Genomic DNA, 15908 nt, shown 5'->3' with positions numbered 1-15908 from the left:
CGAGCAGAAAACAAGAAAAGCAAAATAAATTTAAAAAAAGACAATAATTTTAGCATTTATGGGTAGCTCAATAATACTGAGAGTCCATTTACAAGCATAGTGGACAAAAAATGTGCTGAAAATGCAAAGCTGTTCTCACAAGCAGAAAGTGCAAAGGGTTTAATGGAAATTGTATGGATGAAGTAGCCAAACAGCCCCTCCTTCCACCAGCCACTGTGGAGGCGATCTTCTAGAAATCCTTCACGTCTAAGTCCTCCGCTTGATTTACAGAACCTTTACTGTAATATGAGGTATCTGTGTTTTATTATTTATTTTTACTGTATATATATATATATATATATATATATATATATATATATATATATATATATATATATATATATATATATATATATATATACAGTGCAAGTGTAGATTACAAGCTGCTGACTAAAGAGCAAACAGAGTGAGGACAAATGCAGGGGTTTAAACGCTCTTCGTTTCTCCTCGTCTATGTACATGAGTTAATATATTTATTCACATATGGCCATGACAGTGGGCATTAATGCATGAAGAACATCCACTTCTCTCTGTACAGTTCTATGCTTGTTTGAACTGCTGCCTTGTGCGTGGTCCGCCCCGCAGAGAGAACCGCCGAGCTCCCAGTGGATTTCTCCTCATTAAAATAAAGGACGAATCAATGATTTCTAAAACTTCTATTTATCCAGCCGGAGGAAATTGCTGAGCTTTCAGGGGTTTCTTGCAGAAACGCTTTACAGCTTTCTGCTGCAGATTTGTCACCCTCACATCCTACATGTAGAGTCATGATTCAAAATGAGGAGAACGAAAAATAATGGAAATGAAGCGACAACCACGGAACACGCTAGATTGATTTACGAAGTTTTAAAAAATCTGGTTTAAATGATAGAACAGTTTAATTCATCAAGCTGAGTAGAGTATGGGAAAACTAGCTGTGTTTTCATTGATCATGTAATTGCCCAATTTTACATTTTTAAAATAAAATTGCTTAATGGAAGCACACCAATTAAAAAAAAAAACAAAAAACTACTTGTTTATTGATAAAAAAAAAAAAAAATTTGGCACTAAGATGAGGTGATTTTTTAAATTGGTTTATTCCGCAAAAGTCCAACAGAAACAATTTTTTGCATCACACAAGTCACGCGCCCAACAACTGGATGTTGCCGCTGCCGCAAACCCTGAAAAAGAATTAGACAACAGGAAGTGGTTGGAGGATCGTGTATGTTATTTTAATGACTTATCTTCACGTGTGACTCTTTATTGTGTTTCTTGTTTAATAAAAACACCACATTTGCAAAATTTGATTTTTTTCGACATTAGAAGAATATTGACAAAGTTTTGCTCACATTTGTAATGGAAACATAGCTACAGCTAACCCACCACAGCAACACTGACAGTTAACTGGCAAACAGAGCATTACTTCAGCCTCTTCCACACCGCATCCAGAGCTGAACAGTTGACCTGTGGTCAGGTGTTGGCGGGATGTTCACAATACCTGTGTATTTCGTGGGACAGATGACACCTCCAGCTACCTTAGCAGTGTGAGATTTTTTTTTTTTTTTTTTTTTTTACAGGCACAGCTTGACATCATACCGTACCTACGCATGAGATACATTTGACTTTGATGGGTTATTTTCTAATTTAATCCAAGAGCTACATTTTTAAACATCCCTGTGGCAGCTGGTGGGGGCCGTAGAAGACGTAGCAGGGGAGGGGTAGAAAAATTGAGGTAGGTGAAGTTTTAACTTTTGCATATAAGTTTTAGGAGGCAAATATATGTAAAAAAAAAAAAATTTGTCCAGAAGAAAAAGGGCAGGCGCTCTAGCACCTCCTAGTGGCTACCTGTGCACAGCGTTGGCACACACCTTTCATACCATGTCCAGATCACCCCTCCCACTTTAGTACATGTCACGCCACTACCTGCTCCCTGCATCCTCCATTTTGTTTTTACGAAAAGGCCACTGAGCTGGCGCTACATTTTTCTGCAGACAGCCTCCTCAGTGGACAACGTTAGAAATTTCTTCCAGGAGTTTTTAGCCAATTGACAACCTTTGTAGTTATTTAGTTTAGAATCGTGCAACTCTGCATAATTTTTTGCCATCTCTAATAAATATTCCTTAAAAGTTCCCATGTTGGATGTGCTGTGGTGGCGCAGGGGTTAAGCACAACCCACATAAGGAGGCCTTAGTCCTCGACGCGGCTGTCGCAGGTTCGATTCCCGGCCTGACGACCTTTGCCGCATGTATTCCCCCTTCTCTCATTACCCACTTTCCTGTCAATTAACTATCAAATAAAGGCCACTAGAGCCAATAAAGCCTTAAAACAAAAAAGATAAAAAAGTTCCCATGTTGCCTGTGGATACAAAAACCAGACAGTGGACTGACTGAAGCGAAATATCAACATAACTGTCTGAACGGATTCCTGCATAAAATGTGCCACAGATTTCTGATCAATCACACAACGCATTGCGCAGAGTTCTGTCAGAATAGCTCGATCTGGGCTTGGTGTTGAGAACGGGAGGCGGACGCCTCACTGTGAATAAAATGACGCCATTTCCGTCACAAGACTACATCGATGAGAGACAACTTCAACACCTCAGAGGGAGTATGTTGGAGTCTTTAGAGACACGTGTAACAGAGCAACAGTAAGTCTGGAGAAACTGCAGGGACCCATAGATCTGGTGTCATTTATAGGACTGAAATATTCAACTTTGAAGAAACATATTGGCAATATAGCTATTTATCCATTTAACAAACCGTAAAGTACTGTCGGTAGTGTACTGGCTGACTAGACAAAACCGAAACTGCTTGGCGCCTCCTCCTTATGGTGGTGACCAGCTTGGTCTCAAAATGTGGGACCAGCCACTTCAGCCAAGGTGGATTTGTGAGGCTGATTCTGGTGTGCAGCCATTTTCTCCACTTATAAGTTCTGGTGTTGGTGTGACACTGGAGGGGATCTCTGATAAACCTCGCGCTCTGGGGCTCAGCTTGATCCAAAGGTGTGAGAAGACACAGGATCGCCCACTGGTTTCAGAATCTCATTTCTTAGCATTTAAATGGCCTCCAATGATAAGCCTTGACCAAACCATGAGGCTATTTCCACCAAAAGCAGTCTTCATATACCTACAAGTACAAGGGAAAACAAACAGGCTCTCCAGCAGTAAGTGATTTATTGCCAAGCGGCATTGTAACAACAAACCAAAAGGACCCTTTTCTTTTACCAAAATGCAAAATGCTACGAGTTGATGGAAACTGACATTGCACATCATCTTCATGATGTATGGATGCTTTTCTGGGAAGATGGAGGGAGCTAAATACAGGACAATCCTGGATGAAAACCCTGCTAGAGGCTGCAAAATGCTTGAGACTGGGGTGAAGGTTCACCATCCAGCAGGTCAACAACCCTAAACATTCATAGTCCAACTGAGAATTTGTTTCAAGACTTGAAAACTCATGTTCACAGAAGCTCTTCTTTCAATTTGACTGAGCTTGATCCATTTCGGAGAGAAAGGAGGTCACACACTGAAAAGGCGGCAGAGACAATGTTCTGAAGGCTGTGTTGTAGTTCACAGCTTCGCCATCAGGTGGCGCGGCCGTTTTGTGAGTAGTACTTTGTCCACATGAAAAATGCTGTTCAGGAAGCCGTGCAGGTCAGCAGACATTGTGTTCGCATGTAGTTTTGTGATTTTATTAGAGTGTGCGTCCATAAGAGTGGTAAGTTACAGTCTATTTGTGTTTAAGTAGCCTTATATGTGTATTTTAGTACCTTCTAGCAAAAACCTAGCAACATTTTCTGTTGCTAGGTTTTTCCAGAATAAGCGATGGCCAGGCTAAGCTTAATTTCTGCTTTTAAAAGGTGAATCATATTATGTTCAGTGGTTCTCTTTTACATTATTTAACATTAATAGTAACAAGAAAGAAGAGTAATGTGATTATAATATGTTTGTAACCTACAAATGAGTGTCAGTGTTTATGGTAGATTGCAATTTGTATTTATTTATCTTTCTTGATCTAGAACCACACAAACTCGCATCAGTCCACCTGAACCTTCCTGTGAAGTGGGTGTAACCTGCCTACTAAAGAACCAAAAGCATCACCTGGCCTCGTTATTTGCTCGGGGTCATCTTGGCATCTAATCGGTGCACATTCTGCCATTTTAGTTCCCAACACCAGACGTGCTGACGTTTGGCATCGTAACAGACACACTACCAAAGACCACCAGAATTAGAGCTAAAGGCTGAACTGCACAGGATTGGCTCCGGGAATATTTAGGTGCACACTTTTCAGGTTTTAATTTGTAGAACCAGGAGAACCATGTATCCTTCAAACTTAAGCAACGCGTCATGACAGTCTATCGTAAAACATGCAACAAAATACACCAAAGTTTGTGGTTACCAAACAGTAAAAAGGTCAGGGCTGTGAATTAGTTTGCATGGCAGGGGCTCTTTCTGATTTGTCATACATTTCACAAAGTAATGAGCAAATAATCCCGGGAGGTTCACTCCAGAACACACTGTGGCATAAAAATATTTTAAAAAATTGCGTACGAATGCCATTTATGTTTTGGACAGCTGACGTTTGGCTAAAACTGCATCAAACAAACAAACTGATCAAAATGACTTTTGAAAGAAAGAAATCAAAGTGCTGCAGTGATGCCTTCAAAATCCAACAATCGATTTAAAATAAAATCATTTACCTTTAAAAAGTGTTTATAAACATATTCTAGCATATTCCAGATGACCTGAGGAGTGGGCCCAAACCTCGAAGCTAGCATGTCTGACACAGGAGGCAGTTATTAAGTCTTTGATATCATGAGTGTGTCAACAACAATACTATGTTTATTAAGCACTCTGCATTTTTGCTTAATCTGTTTTCATCAGTTGCACTATTTTATTTTAAGCCTGCATATCTCTATCCTTAATATCTGCATTGAATAATGTTGAGAACAGCAAATAAAGGGGAAAAAAGAATTTTCAGAACTAAGATATGTTTTGACTTTAAATAGAATCGAATGCCCTCTTCTTCTTTTTTTTTTAACCCAATACAGCGTTGATACATACAGTAACTGCGGTATTTATGTGGCACGTCGGAAACAAACTGATCCTGAAAGAACGCTGCTGACACCTGGTGGCAACGGGAGGTATTGCAAATGCAAAGACTTGAGTTTTTATGTTACTGGATTTATAAGGTATGAAAAGTTGTCAAAAAGAAAAAACAAACAACAATTGGATGAGAGCATATATTAGACTACATATAAAACAAAACATAAGCCTACCAATAGACACCGTCTCCAAAAGTCACTACACTGAAAAACTTTCTAAAAATGTACTAATTAAGTAATCAAATGAAGTCTATCCAAGTACACATGTTAAGTTTATTAAGTTGTAATATTAAACGAACATAAATACCAACTTAATTTGATTGCGTGTAACAAATGAACTCAATTGTTTTAAGTTGGAGCTTTATGCTGTCTTTTCAGTGTGTTTTCCTGCTGCAAAAAATGAGAGTTTATTTATGGAGCATTTGGATGGATTGAGATTGAACAGTTTCATTGTTCATTTCTTTAAGCTGCCTTTTCTAGTCAGGAACAAATTGCATAATTACAAAATGCAAGCACACTTTCCTGCTTCAGTGTTACAAAATATTAAGTTATTTTAAACTGATTTGACTTCGTATTAGACGACTATAAAAAGAAAAAATGAAAGATAATGTTTCTGATTATTTCTGCGCTGGTTTGATTTGAGTGGAAGTTCCGCCCCAAACAAATTAGAATATTTAATGTTAATATTCTAATATTATTAATATTCAAATAATAATAAAATTTTGTGGTTATGCCACAAAGAGTGTTATACTACTGCCAGAAGACAAAGATGGCACAGAAAAAAACAATGCGCACCACCCACTTCTAATCTCAATTTAAATATCACCAGTTTACCAAACATTCACGTTTATAAATTTTGGGGGGGAGGATGAAACAAGATCACGCAGAAAAGCAGACCAAAAAAAAACTTTGTTTATGATTTCACATAATATCTAAGCTGTGTTTATTTATATGTGCTGACACCTAGCGGTGTACCTGAATATGGCACCATCACTGTGCAATATGAGATTATGTTAATGAGAGCTACAATGCTCTCTGCATGTTTACATGTCAGCACGATTCAGTAGATAATGACTGAAAAGATATTTTGGCTAAAATAATATAAAATAAAAAGACTATTTTTAATACTCTGCAGTATATTACAGTACAGTTTGCTATGTTGGCATTTGTCAGTACGTGATTACCTGTACATTTTTTTATTATTTAAAAGCAAAACCAATTGATGGTGGGTGAGGTCTGTGTGTTCATTGCATAACACTCCTCCATGCCGATGCTCCTTAACAATATTTCCACTCTAAATGACTCAGCTTCTGACTCAGCACGGCAGACAAAACTGCTACAATACAAATCACAACTGGATTCTCCGTTATTGTGCTCCTCAATCTCTTCCCACCATAGAATATCTGTTATTTCTCATAAATCTTTCACTTACGGATGAAAACTTCTGTGACTTTTTTTTCTTTTCCAAATCTCCTCAGCTCATATTATCTTCCTCTCTCTGAAATTTAAAAATAAATAGCCACATACTCTACAAAGATCAGAATTTATCACGTTATATAGTTTCTTAGAAGGGTATAATACATTTGATAGTGTCAGTTTTAAAATGTCAAAAATAAGCTCATTTTAAGTTTTCAAATCTAAAACAGAATGGATTCAAATAAATTATGGTAGATCTTTTTTTTTTTCTTTAAATATAATTCAGTTGGTTTCAGGGTGTGCTGTGGTGGCACAACCCAGGTATGGAGGCCTTAGTCCTCGACGCGGCCGTCGCAGGTTCGATTCCCGGCCTGGCGACCATTGCAGCATGTCGTCCAATTCTCTCATTATTCCCTTTCCTGTCATTTCACTATCTAATAAAGGCCACTAGAGCTTAAAGAAAAAACAAACAATCATTTAGTTGGTTTTGTTTTTAGCAGAAAAACACAAGAAATTAAATATAAATTAAACAATATTTTAAATACCCCTTAAATGTCGCCTCAAAAACAAGTTGCATGCAAGTCGATGGGTCTGTGAAGACAGCGGTGTCCTCATGACAGCTACACAAAACTACAACTGGTTAAAATAGGATGGACAAGGTAGTAAACGTCAAAAGCAAAATTGAAATGTAAAAGTTTTTTATTTAAGAAAAGTATTCTACGTCTCGACTTTGAACAAGTTATTGTAAATCTAACTACAAACAGGCCGAAACCTTGTTGGAAACAAACTGCTCGTAGACTCTGAAGTTGGAGTGATCAGGATTTTTCTCTGAGCTCGTCATTTTTTACACAAAATGAACGGAGCGCGCTGCTGACCCCGTCCACCTTGTTCAGACGTCTGAGCCGCGCCGCTGAAAGGGGTTTTGTAATCCTGTCCATCGATGTGGGCAGCGAGCCCACTTGCGTCAGTGACACTGGTGTGTCAGCATGACGCATTTAGACCTGCAACACCTTGCGCGCGCACGCACACACACACACCTGCACACACACAGGCACACGTCTGTATTTCCGTCCACATTAGGACTTTGCATTGACTTTCACTCGTATTAGTAGCTAATTTAAATGAATGCACACATACAGAGTTTGATAAAAGGCGTCAGCCTGCATTTGACTGATTACCACTAAGACACAGAGGTGGACTTCGGGTGCCCTCTTGTGTTGATCTGTATAACATGAACCCTATCTACTAAGGAAAATGAATAGGGCCTTTTCATATATTAGAATAATGTCATATTTTTACCTATGATTTAGAAAAACAACAAAAAAGAAAATGACTAATCATTGTTCATTCAATTTTTTTTGTTTTTTTTTGCACTTGTTCAAATGGTGGCGATAATGTACCAGCTACTTGTTTGCAAATGTGAAGAAAATATTTTTAAAAGTGCATCAAGATGTTCTGGTAAAGTTATTATGAAAGTGTATTGTTTTAGTTCCTAACCCAGCAGATGTAGCCAGATTCTATTGTTTTTGTTTATGACTAATGCTTGCTGCATTGTCATGGAATTCATGAATTTATTTATTTTTATAGATAAATTACAATCTGGAGTTTTGTTGTTTTATTTTTTTTTTGCAATTAACTCAGTAAAAAAAAAAGAAAGAAAAGCATTGTTTGGAGTATTTGTTTCATTTTAAAAGATATTATACCAACTTCATCACATCCTGCAGGAACTTAATTAGGGGCCTGGGCCCTAAGTGTATGCCACACTTTTAGGATTCTTATTTGCAGAACATGTTAACAAAATGTGCTGTATTACTCTCTTCCAAATAAAATACAGGTTTATTGTTGCTAAATGACAAAATGGTGAAACGTTTGAAAGGCCTTCTGCCTACGTTTGTTACTTAACGTTTAGTTTTGCAGAGCGTGTTCCTTTTAGCCTTTAGGTTGAATTTGATCACCAACATTTCCACGCCAGGATCCAATCAGACAAATGCTTCACATCAACCACCACCTTCTTCTGTTTCAGATTCTTGACATTTCTGCCCATCTGTATTCTGCTTTCTCCGTCAGACTTGGTGTTTGTGTGTAGATTTCTAATTTAGTAGCCCTTGCTCTGGCAGCGCCTCTGCTTTCAGTTTTGGCTGAACAGAGTTCATTTCATTCATCCAACCAGCTGAACCCTGACTGGTGCCAGCTTCTGGATCCTTGGCTAAACCACACGGCGCCTCAGTGTTCGCCGAAGGGCAGAGGAAATGAAGGCAGCCGAGGAGAGGAACTCTCCAGTGACCGTTGCTTCTTCCGCTAAACGTGGATATAAATATGTAGCGGCTTGAATAGAGATCTTTCCACTGACTCACTTCTTTAGTTTTCTGTTTTTGGCTAGACTTTTATTTTTCATACAAACATTTTAACTCAAAATGTAAAGGTTTGCTGAATATAAATATTGAAACTTGTAATGTCGGCCTTCTTAGTTATTTTGAATTTTAAAATATATTTTTTTTGTGCGTTTCAACTTTTTTATTTACATTCAATCAGATGTCCTTGTTGCAATTGGAAGAACATTTACTACCACAAAAAGCAATGAAAGTTGAGGATTTTAAAAAGACTTGATCTATAATAAAATGTAATGAAGATACATTTTATAAATACTTACATATATATATATAAATAAATAGTTTGTAGAATGTGTTCCTTTCAATACATTTAGTGATTCTCCATTAAAAAAAGTGGTTGAATAAAGTGCAGTCTACGTTATTTTCTAACAGCAGTATTGCAAAAACTGTGTAAATATTTACACCGACGCCTTAAAAGATATTAATATCGCAGCCAGATTTATGCCTACAGTCAGCAACATGCGTCTTGACTGGAAGTACAATTAGTTCCAGGTTGGTTATGACAGAGTCAGCGACGTGGCAAAAGGTTTCCGGCAACATAAGCTGCAACATCAATAAAGGAGTCTTGATTTCTATGAGTGATGAATTGACCTTTAATCGACCTTTAGTCACTAATCGTAATTTGAGTTAAGATGATTTACTTTTGTCAACAGGAAACAGCAAAATTGAAAAGGTGAACTGCAGATAAAAAATTGTCGAAATAAATTCAAAATAGCAACAGTAGCAGCTGAGTTTCCTTTACAAATGTGCACAAAACTTTGTTGGTGTTCCGCTAATGTAAAAAAAAACAACACAATTTTGCATTTGCGGTGTTTCAATTAAATAAAAAACACAATTAAAATCACACATGAATGAGTTTGTTCACTCTGTACCACCACTTCCTGTCGTCGTCTTTTCCACCGGTGGCAACAGCCGGTTGTTGATCATGTGACTCACGTGACGCGAGCAATTAGTGCAGTTTTGCAAACTGCGCTAATTCCGATACAGTCGGAAAAAAAACCACCTCATCCTAACGCAAAAGCTTTTTTCTTTCTTTCAGAATTGCATTCTTTCCATTGAGCAAATTAATTTTCATATTTCCAATTTGTGCAGTTTGAAGGTCAATGGAAATGCAACACCGTGACTTCCTGGTCCTCAAAATTAGCAAACAAAAAAATAATGCAAGAAACGGGGAGGCAAATAAAAGTGACGCAAAGGTAAGAGAAGAATGGAGAACCCAAACACAGACCAGACGTAAAATCCAGAGTCAGGAGGCGTAGCCGAAAAGAAGTGGTGCACGTAATTAATAATAAAATATAAAACTGGTTCATGACAGAAAAACTGAAAGAGGCAACAAATGAAGAGAAACAAGAACCCAACCAAAATGTAATATTCAAACAAATCTACAAAACAAAAGACGAAACGGTCACCTTTAAAAAAATCTAAATATGAGAGGAAAAACTTAAACCACGTTTTTCCTCAGAAACGTGAGCCTTAAACCACGACAGAAACAATGACTTGTAAGAACTAACATGGATGATTCGAAATAATATAACAGCTGTAAAGGAAATGCAGTCACAAAAATGTGAAGGACAAGAGCAAAGTGACCAAAAACAAAGAAAAGAGTGGACAGGAAAGACGCGACAGCTGAAGGGTGAAAGAAAGGTAGGAAGAGAGTAACAGAGGGAGGGTAAATATTAAAATGACTGATGTGCACTCTCTAATCTAAAGTGCAGCTGGCAGCAGAGCCTCATTGTCAGGCCGGTGTAACAAACTGACAAACCCTGGCACTAATGCAACGTAGCAGAAAGACAGCCAACAAGGCAGAGCTGCAGACGGAAAGAGAGAGGGATCATTTCCCTTCTTCTTCCTTAACAACAACCTAAAGACAGACTGCTGCTCGTACAGATCCGGTATGAAACACCGAGGCCAGGAATTCTGCATGATTTGGAAACATGTTTTCTGATCAAGCTGTTCACTTGATTAGCGTCACCATTAGCATTTTGTTCATGTTAGCATGTTGTTAAATGGTTTGTTCAGCAGCTCCTACAAAAACCCAACAGTGGAGTAAATCTGGCCTGCATGTAGAGAAGAGGCAGGCGGCTCGATCCAAGAGTATCGATAAGTACCAAGTAGGTATCAGCATCGCACTGATACTAGCGTGGCAAAAACGATACTTTGGTTTCAGATTCCCTTTTGAAATTTTAGTTCTTCGTGTTGTGGCTTCTCAACTTTCATATTTTGATTTTCTCGCATATTATAACGTTTTCGCTTTGTTTATTCAGGGAAGAACACACAAATTAGTTTTGTTATTCAATGGCAGCGGTGTCAAACTCATTTTTGTTTTGGGCCAAATCAAGATCACTAAATCAGGATTTTGTGATTCTTTTTGTGATTTTTTTTGCAATAAATATCAAAGTGTTTGTGGTACTAATTTGGAAATATTTGCGATATCTGCGCTTGTTTATTACGGTAAAAGCGAATTTTTATTACTCGCTGTGTAGATTGTGGACTATAATCTGACATCAATTAGGGCTGAGGCAGAAGTTCAACAGTTTTTGAGAATTTTTGAGAAATATCTGCACTAAACTCCCAATTATGTGTTAGCGTCAAAAAGTGCGGGGGATTTGTTGAGTTTGTGTGAATTTCGACGATAATTCTCAAGAAACTGAAGGGACTGATTGATATAATTTGGCAGGAAAACAGATAAAAACTACATTGATTTGATTTATAACATAATATTTAAGACTAAGTTAATGTTTAGTCTAGAATGTAGAGGGCCACTGTTAAGAAAATAATTATTTTCTGGTGCTTAATACAGTTAATCTTACGACATGTGTAAAGGTATAGCCAACACTCTTATTTGGAACAGTTTTCTGTTGAGCATTTGGGAATTCAGCTGAAGAAGCAGGCCGAAGCAGGGCCCTTTGCCTCCCCCACACACAAAGCAATAAAATTTACATTCCGATAGAGCAGGAGACTCTTTGGCGCCTCTCCCCGTACCTGGCACGGCCCAAGACGAAGTGGTCCCCCCCTTTTTGCCTAGACAAAAACCAGACATCTGAGCTGTGATGAGGGGAGGTTCTAAGTTTCTTTGGGGGGCCGAAATAGGTCTCTGATTGGTTGAACAACGGAACGCCTTCTTTGCATATATTAAATAGGGAAACACCTCTTTAGTTTATAATTCCAGGTCAGCACCCAAGTTTCTGAGTTTTTTCCATCTTTTTCTCCACGTGGGCGCCTTTGTCTGTCTCTGTGTTTCGTGTTGTCTGTTTCCCCTTGTCTGTATAAAATGTATATCTCTGTATCTCTGCAGCTTTGTTGTCGATTGCTTTGTATGAATTAAACTCTGTGATCTGTGACGTCATTGTGCCTCGCCGTCGTCTTGCAGCCGTGACGACATCCGTTCGGGACCGGGCTAACAGGAGAAAATGAGAGCCATGCTTTTTCCAAGATTTAAGCTAACCTAATAACTTTTCTCCTTAATACCACATAAAAAGTTATGGCGGGTGTAACCCAGGGTAAAAACTGCCTTAGTCCCACCTTTGCTACTTCATTGGTTAGAGTGACAGTCAGTCACACAGTGCAATCAGCCAATCACTGCACCTGAAGTAGGTTTTTCAGGCCTGCTCCAGCTTTCCCAATCAGCTGTGAGAGGGAGAGCTGGAGACAAAGGAGCTGCAGGTTTGTGCTGTCAAACAATTGGTTCTTTCTTTGTTTGTATGCACTTTGTTTAAAAAACTCACAATATAAACCATGTAGATCTGAATATCCAGTGAGCTTGGAGCCATGAAGCTGCCATGCACTGATCTTTAAAAGGAATTGGTGAGTAGTGAACATGAATGTTTTGTTTGGTTGACATATTGATGGTGATAGCCAAATTGTGTGATCATCAAACACACAATCTAACTTTTAAATGCAACATATGTGTTTAAGATGATGTGATAAATGTTAAATATCTTTGTCTTAAATAATTGATTGTAGATATAATTGCATTTATTTATGTATAATTGCATTTATTTATGTGTACAATGGAAACAAGTCTAGTTAACTAGCAGGCTGGTAATTGACTGGTCCTGTTTATTTTAATACAGGCCAGGTGATTTCCCCTTTTTGGGGTTAAAGGATGGCGAGCTTCTAAGATCTGGCTGGAGCCAGGAGAACCGAATTTCACTCCATACTGGTCTGGTAGGAGTTTGATGGTCCATGAACTTTCCCCTCCTTCTCATTACACAGACACACTACCCATTATTCACCCTTTCCATCAGAGCTGAATTGCGCTTGGACATTTTTCCCTAAAGTTTCTGGATAAACAAACTATGGACTTTTAAATGTGTGTCGGTCAGACACTGTGTTGACCAAGCGGGGAAAAGTGAAGGACTCTGTGCACATTAGAACATCAACTGCAGTATTGTGTATATATTTATTGTATTTTGGTTTCCATGTATGTTTTGTGTTTTGTATTGTTTATTTAATTTTCTTCTTTAAAAAATACATAGTATTGAAAACAGTTACTCTCTTGTATTGTTTTATTGATTTCTGACGACAGCTCTAGCAGACGAATTTAGTTTTTCTGATGTCAGAAGCTATTTAGTCCTTCAGTGCATTAAGTACTGTTACATTATAAACATCAAATAGTGCTACACGGGCCAGATGTGGCCCACGGCCCTTGAGTTTGACACAAGCGTTCTATGGTTTCCGTTTATCTTCAAGTATTTTGTACACGCCTCTATAAACTTTAAAACTTCTTCTAAGGTTTCAACAATATAATTAAAAGAAAAACAAAAGCACAAAAACACCCCCTGATGTCAGAAGTTTTATCTGTTGATACTGTATCACAATACTGGCACTGTATTTATTTGGTATCGGATCAATACCATTTTGAAAGGCCAGCACCTGTCTACCCATGTGTTGTGTTATTTGTCTTTTTTTTTTGGATGGGTTGAACTGAAGCAAATTGTGTTGTGCTCCTGTACGATGACAATAAAGGCTGATTCAATGTGAAGTATCGCACGCCTCTAATCCACCGGGGATTGATGCAGATGAACACTTTAGTTGTAAAGGTGAGATTTTCACAGACAAGTAAAATCTTCTTAAAATAAGAAAAAATGTTAGGAACAAAATAGTTTTTGTTTTTTTAAACCATTTTTCTGTTTCCATTGTAATTTTGTAGCCAATAAAAATCCCGAACATATCCCCCCCTCTGCCCCCATTGATTAGATTTGGCTAAAACAACAAGCACTGACCCAAATTGTGTTGCTCAGAGTGAATAAAACAATTCTTAGCCCCAAAACAAAAACAGTCGACCACCAAAGATTGGGAAATTATATAAGGAAGTCATGGAAGGAATCCTTTTTATGTTTTGGATCAACAGTGGTTTACGGATTACTCTTCAACACAAACTTGACTACTTTGTTCATTTCTTTAAAATTTTGCATATTTAGTCATGTATTTTTCAATTTTTATCAAAAAAAAAAAAACAAAACAAAATAGAGGAGCTTTGTGGCCCACAAAGAGAAGTTATTTTGGAGTTTAAGGCATAAGGTTTAAAAACTATTGCTCTTTTCATACTAAAATAAACATTCATAAACAATCCTGTTGGTTAGAAATGTGCCATGTTAGCTGTTTATTAGCTTTATACTTTTTGTCCCGTTCCATATGAAAAATATGAGTATCAGATGTTGATCCAACATGAGGTTTGCCAAGATGTTTATAGGAACCAGAATTTTCCGCAACATTCTTCAGTTTCAGTGAAAAAAACAACTCAAACGGCTAATGTAGCAGGGCTAGCTAACATGCTCTCAATCACAATTAGGGAAGAAGGCAGAGGACAGCTGAGTGGATGCAGCCATTAGTGGAGATCATTATAATTGACAATCACACAGAATGTGACTTTATTAAGAAAAAGGGGGATTGGAGAGAGAGAAAGAACTGAAAATCTGTCGGATTCTGTGGACCGGAGGCTAAATCCTGTCAAGCCCATCAACCACCTTTCCATCTGTCCATCTACTGGATGACACGGTAAGTGGAGTTTTAACCTGCCGCGTTGGATTAAAGTCAAATCCATCCCCCAGGCGTCGCTGACACACCTGGTCTGATCTTCAGCTTGGTCAGCAGCTGTCTGGCTGCCCGTCTTTCTGCTCAACGGTTTGTTCCAAAAAAAAAAAAAAAATAGAAGAAGAAGCAGCAGGGGAGTATGGAGGACTTTCTCTGTCCCCGCCCGTCACCTCTGTCACAAACCTCAACGCTCGGCGGGCTCAAGGACATGTGATGGACGAAGTCGGCCTCTGCCGGGGTGTGGTGGGAGGATGAACCCAGAAAGCGGCTGGACCGTCTGTGCCGACCGTTCTGCTTGTTTACGTCGCTGCTAATAGTTACTTTCTGTATTTATTTACATTTTTATATAACTGCTATTTTATGATTGATGAAATCTTAGATCATTTCGACTCTGCAGACAAAACCCGCAGAGTCGGACCTCCACAACTCACAACTGAAAGGGAATATTTACGTTTACTGTGGAGAGTGTGGGTTGTTTAAAAGAATAAATAAATAAAATGCTTGATTTTTTAATATTTGTTTTGACAAATAATACATTCATTTAAAAAATGTAAATATTAATAAATGACAAATAAGAACTGTACATTGCTGACATGAATTGTGACTGAAATTATAAAAAGGATTAAAATATTTTTTTAACATTAACCTTATAATGACACCGTCTAACTTTTATATAATACCGGAAGTCAAGCCAGATTAACACCAATCAATCTTTCCTGGTACTATGTATGAAAGTCAACTTTATTTGTAACTCATGAACTGTGTGTTTTGCACACATACAATATTCTCCCTTCGCAGTTCAACACGTAATATTTCTTTCTTTAGACAAGTGAGAGACAAATGAAAACTTGCTTGTATACTGGCTGCAAATTATATCCAAATCCATTTGAATGATTTTTACTCCTGTTATTTTCCCATAAACAATGCAACATTTGCATTCTGCACTTA

At 37.9% G+C, this 15908-nt stretch overlaps 1 long non-coding RNA gene across 1 annotated transcript; it reads left to right on the top strand.

Annotated features, from left to right (window-relative positions):
• The first annotated feature begins 12381 nt into the window (after nt 1–12381).
• On the top strand, nt 12382–13519 carry LOC111608624. Its single transcript, XR_002752774.1, has 3 exons — nt 12382–12587; nt 12666–12728; nt 12998–13519. It is a non-coding gene; the product is annotated as an uncharacterized LOC111608624 (long non-coding RNA).
• Nucleotides 13520–15908: the final 2389 nt, after the last annotated feature.

The sequence above is a fragment of the Xiphophorus maculatus genome, chromosome 5, assembly GCF_002775205.1.
Source record: "Xiphophorus maculatus strain JP 163 A chromosome 5, X_maculatus-5.0-male, whole genome shotgun sequence".
Classification (NCBI taxonomy): Eukaryota; Metazoa; Chordata; class Actinopteri; order Cyprinodontiformes; family Poeciliidae; genus Xiphophorus; species Xiphophorus maculatus.
Note: the sequence above shows the minus strand (reverse complement) of the source record. Positions and strands in the feature narration are given on the sequence as shown.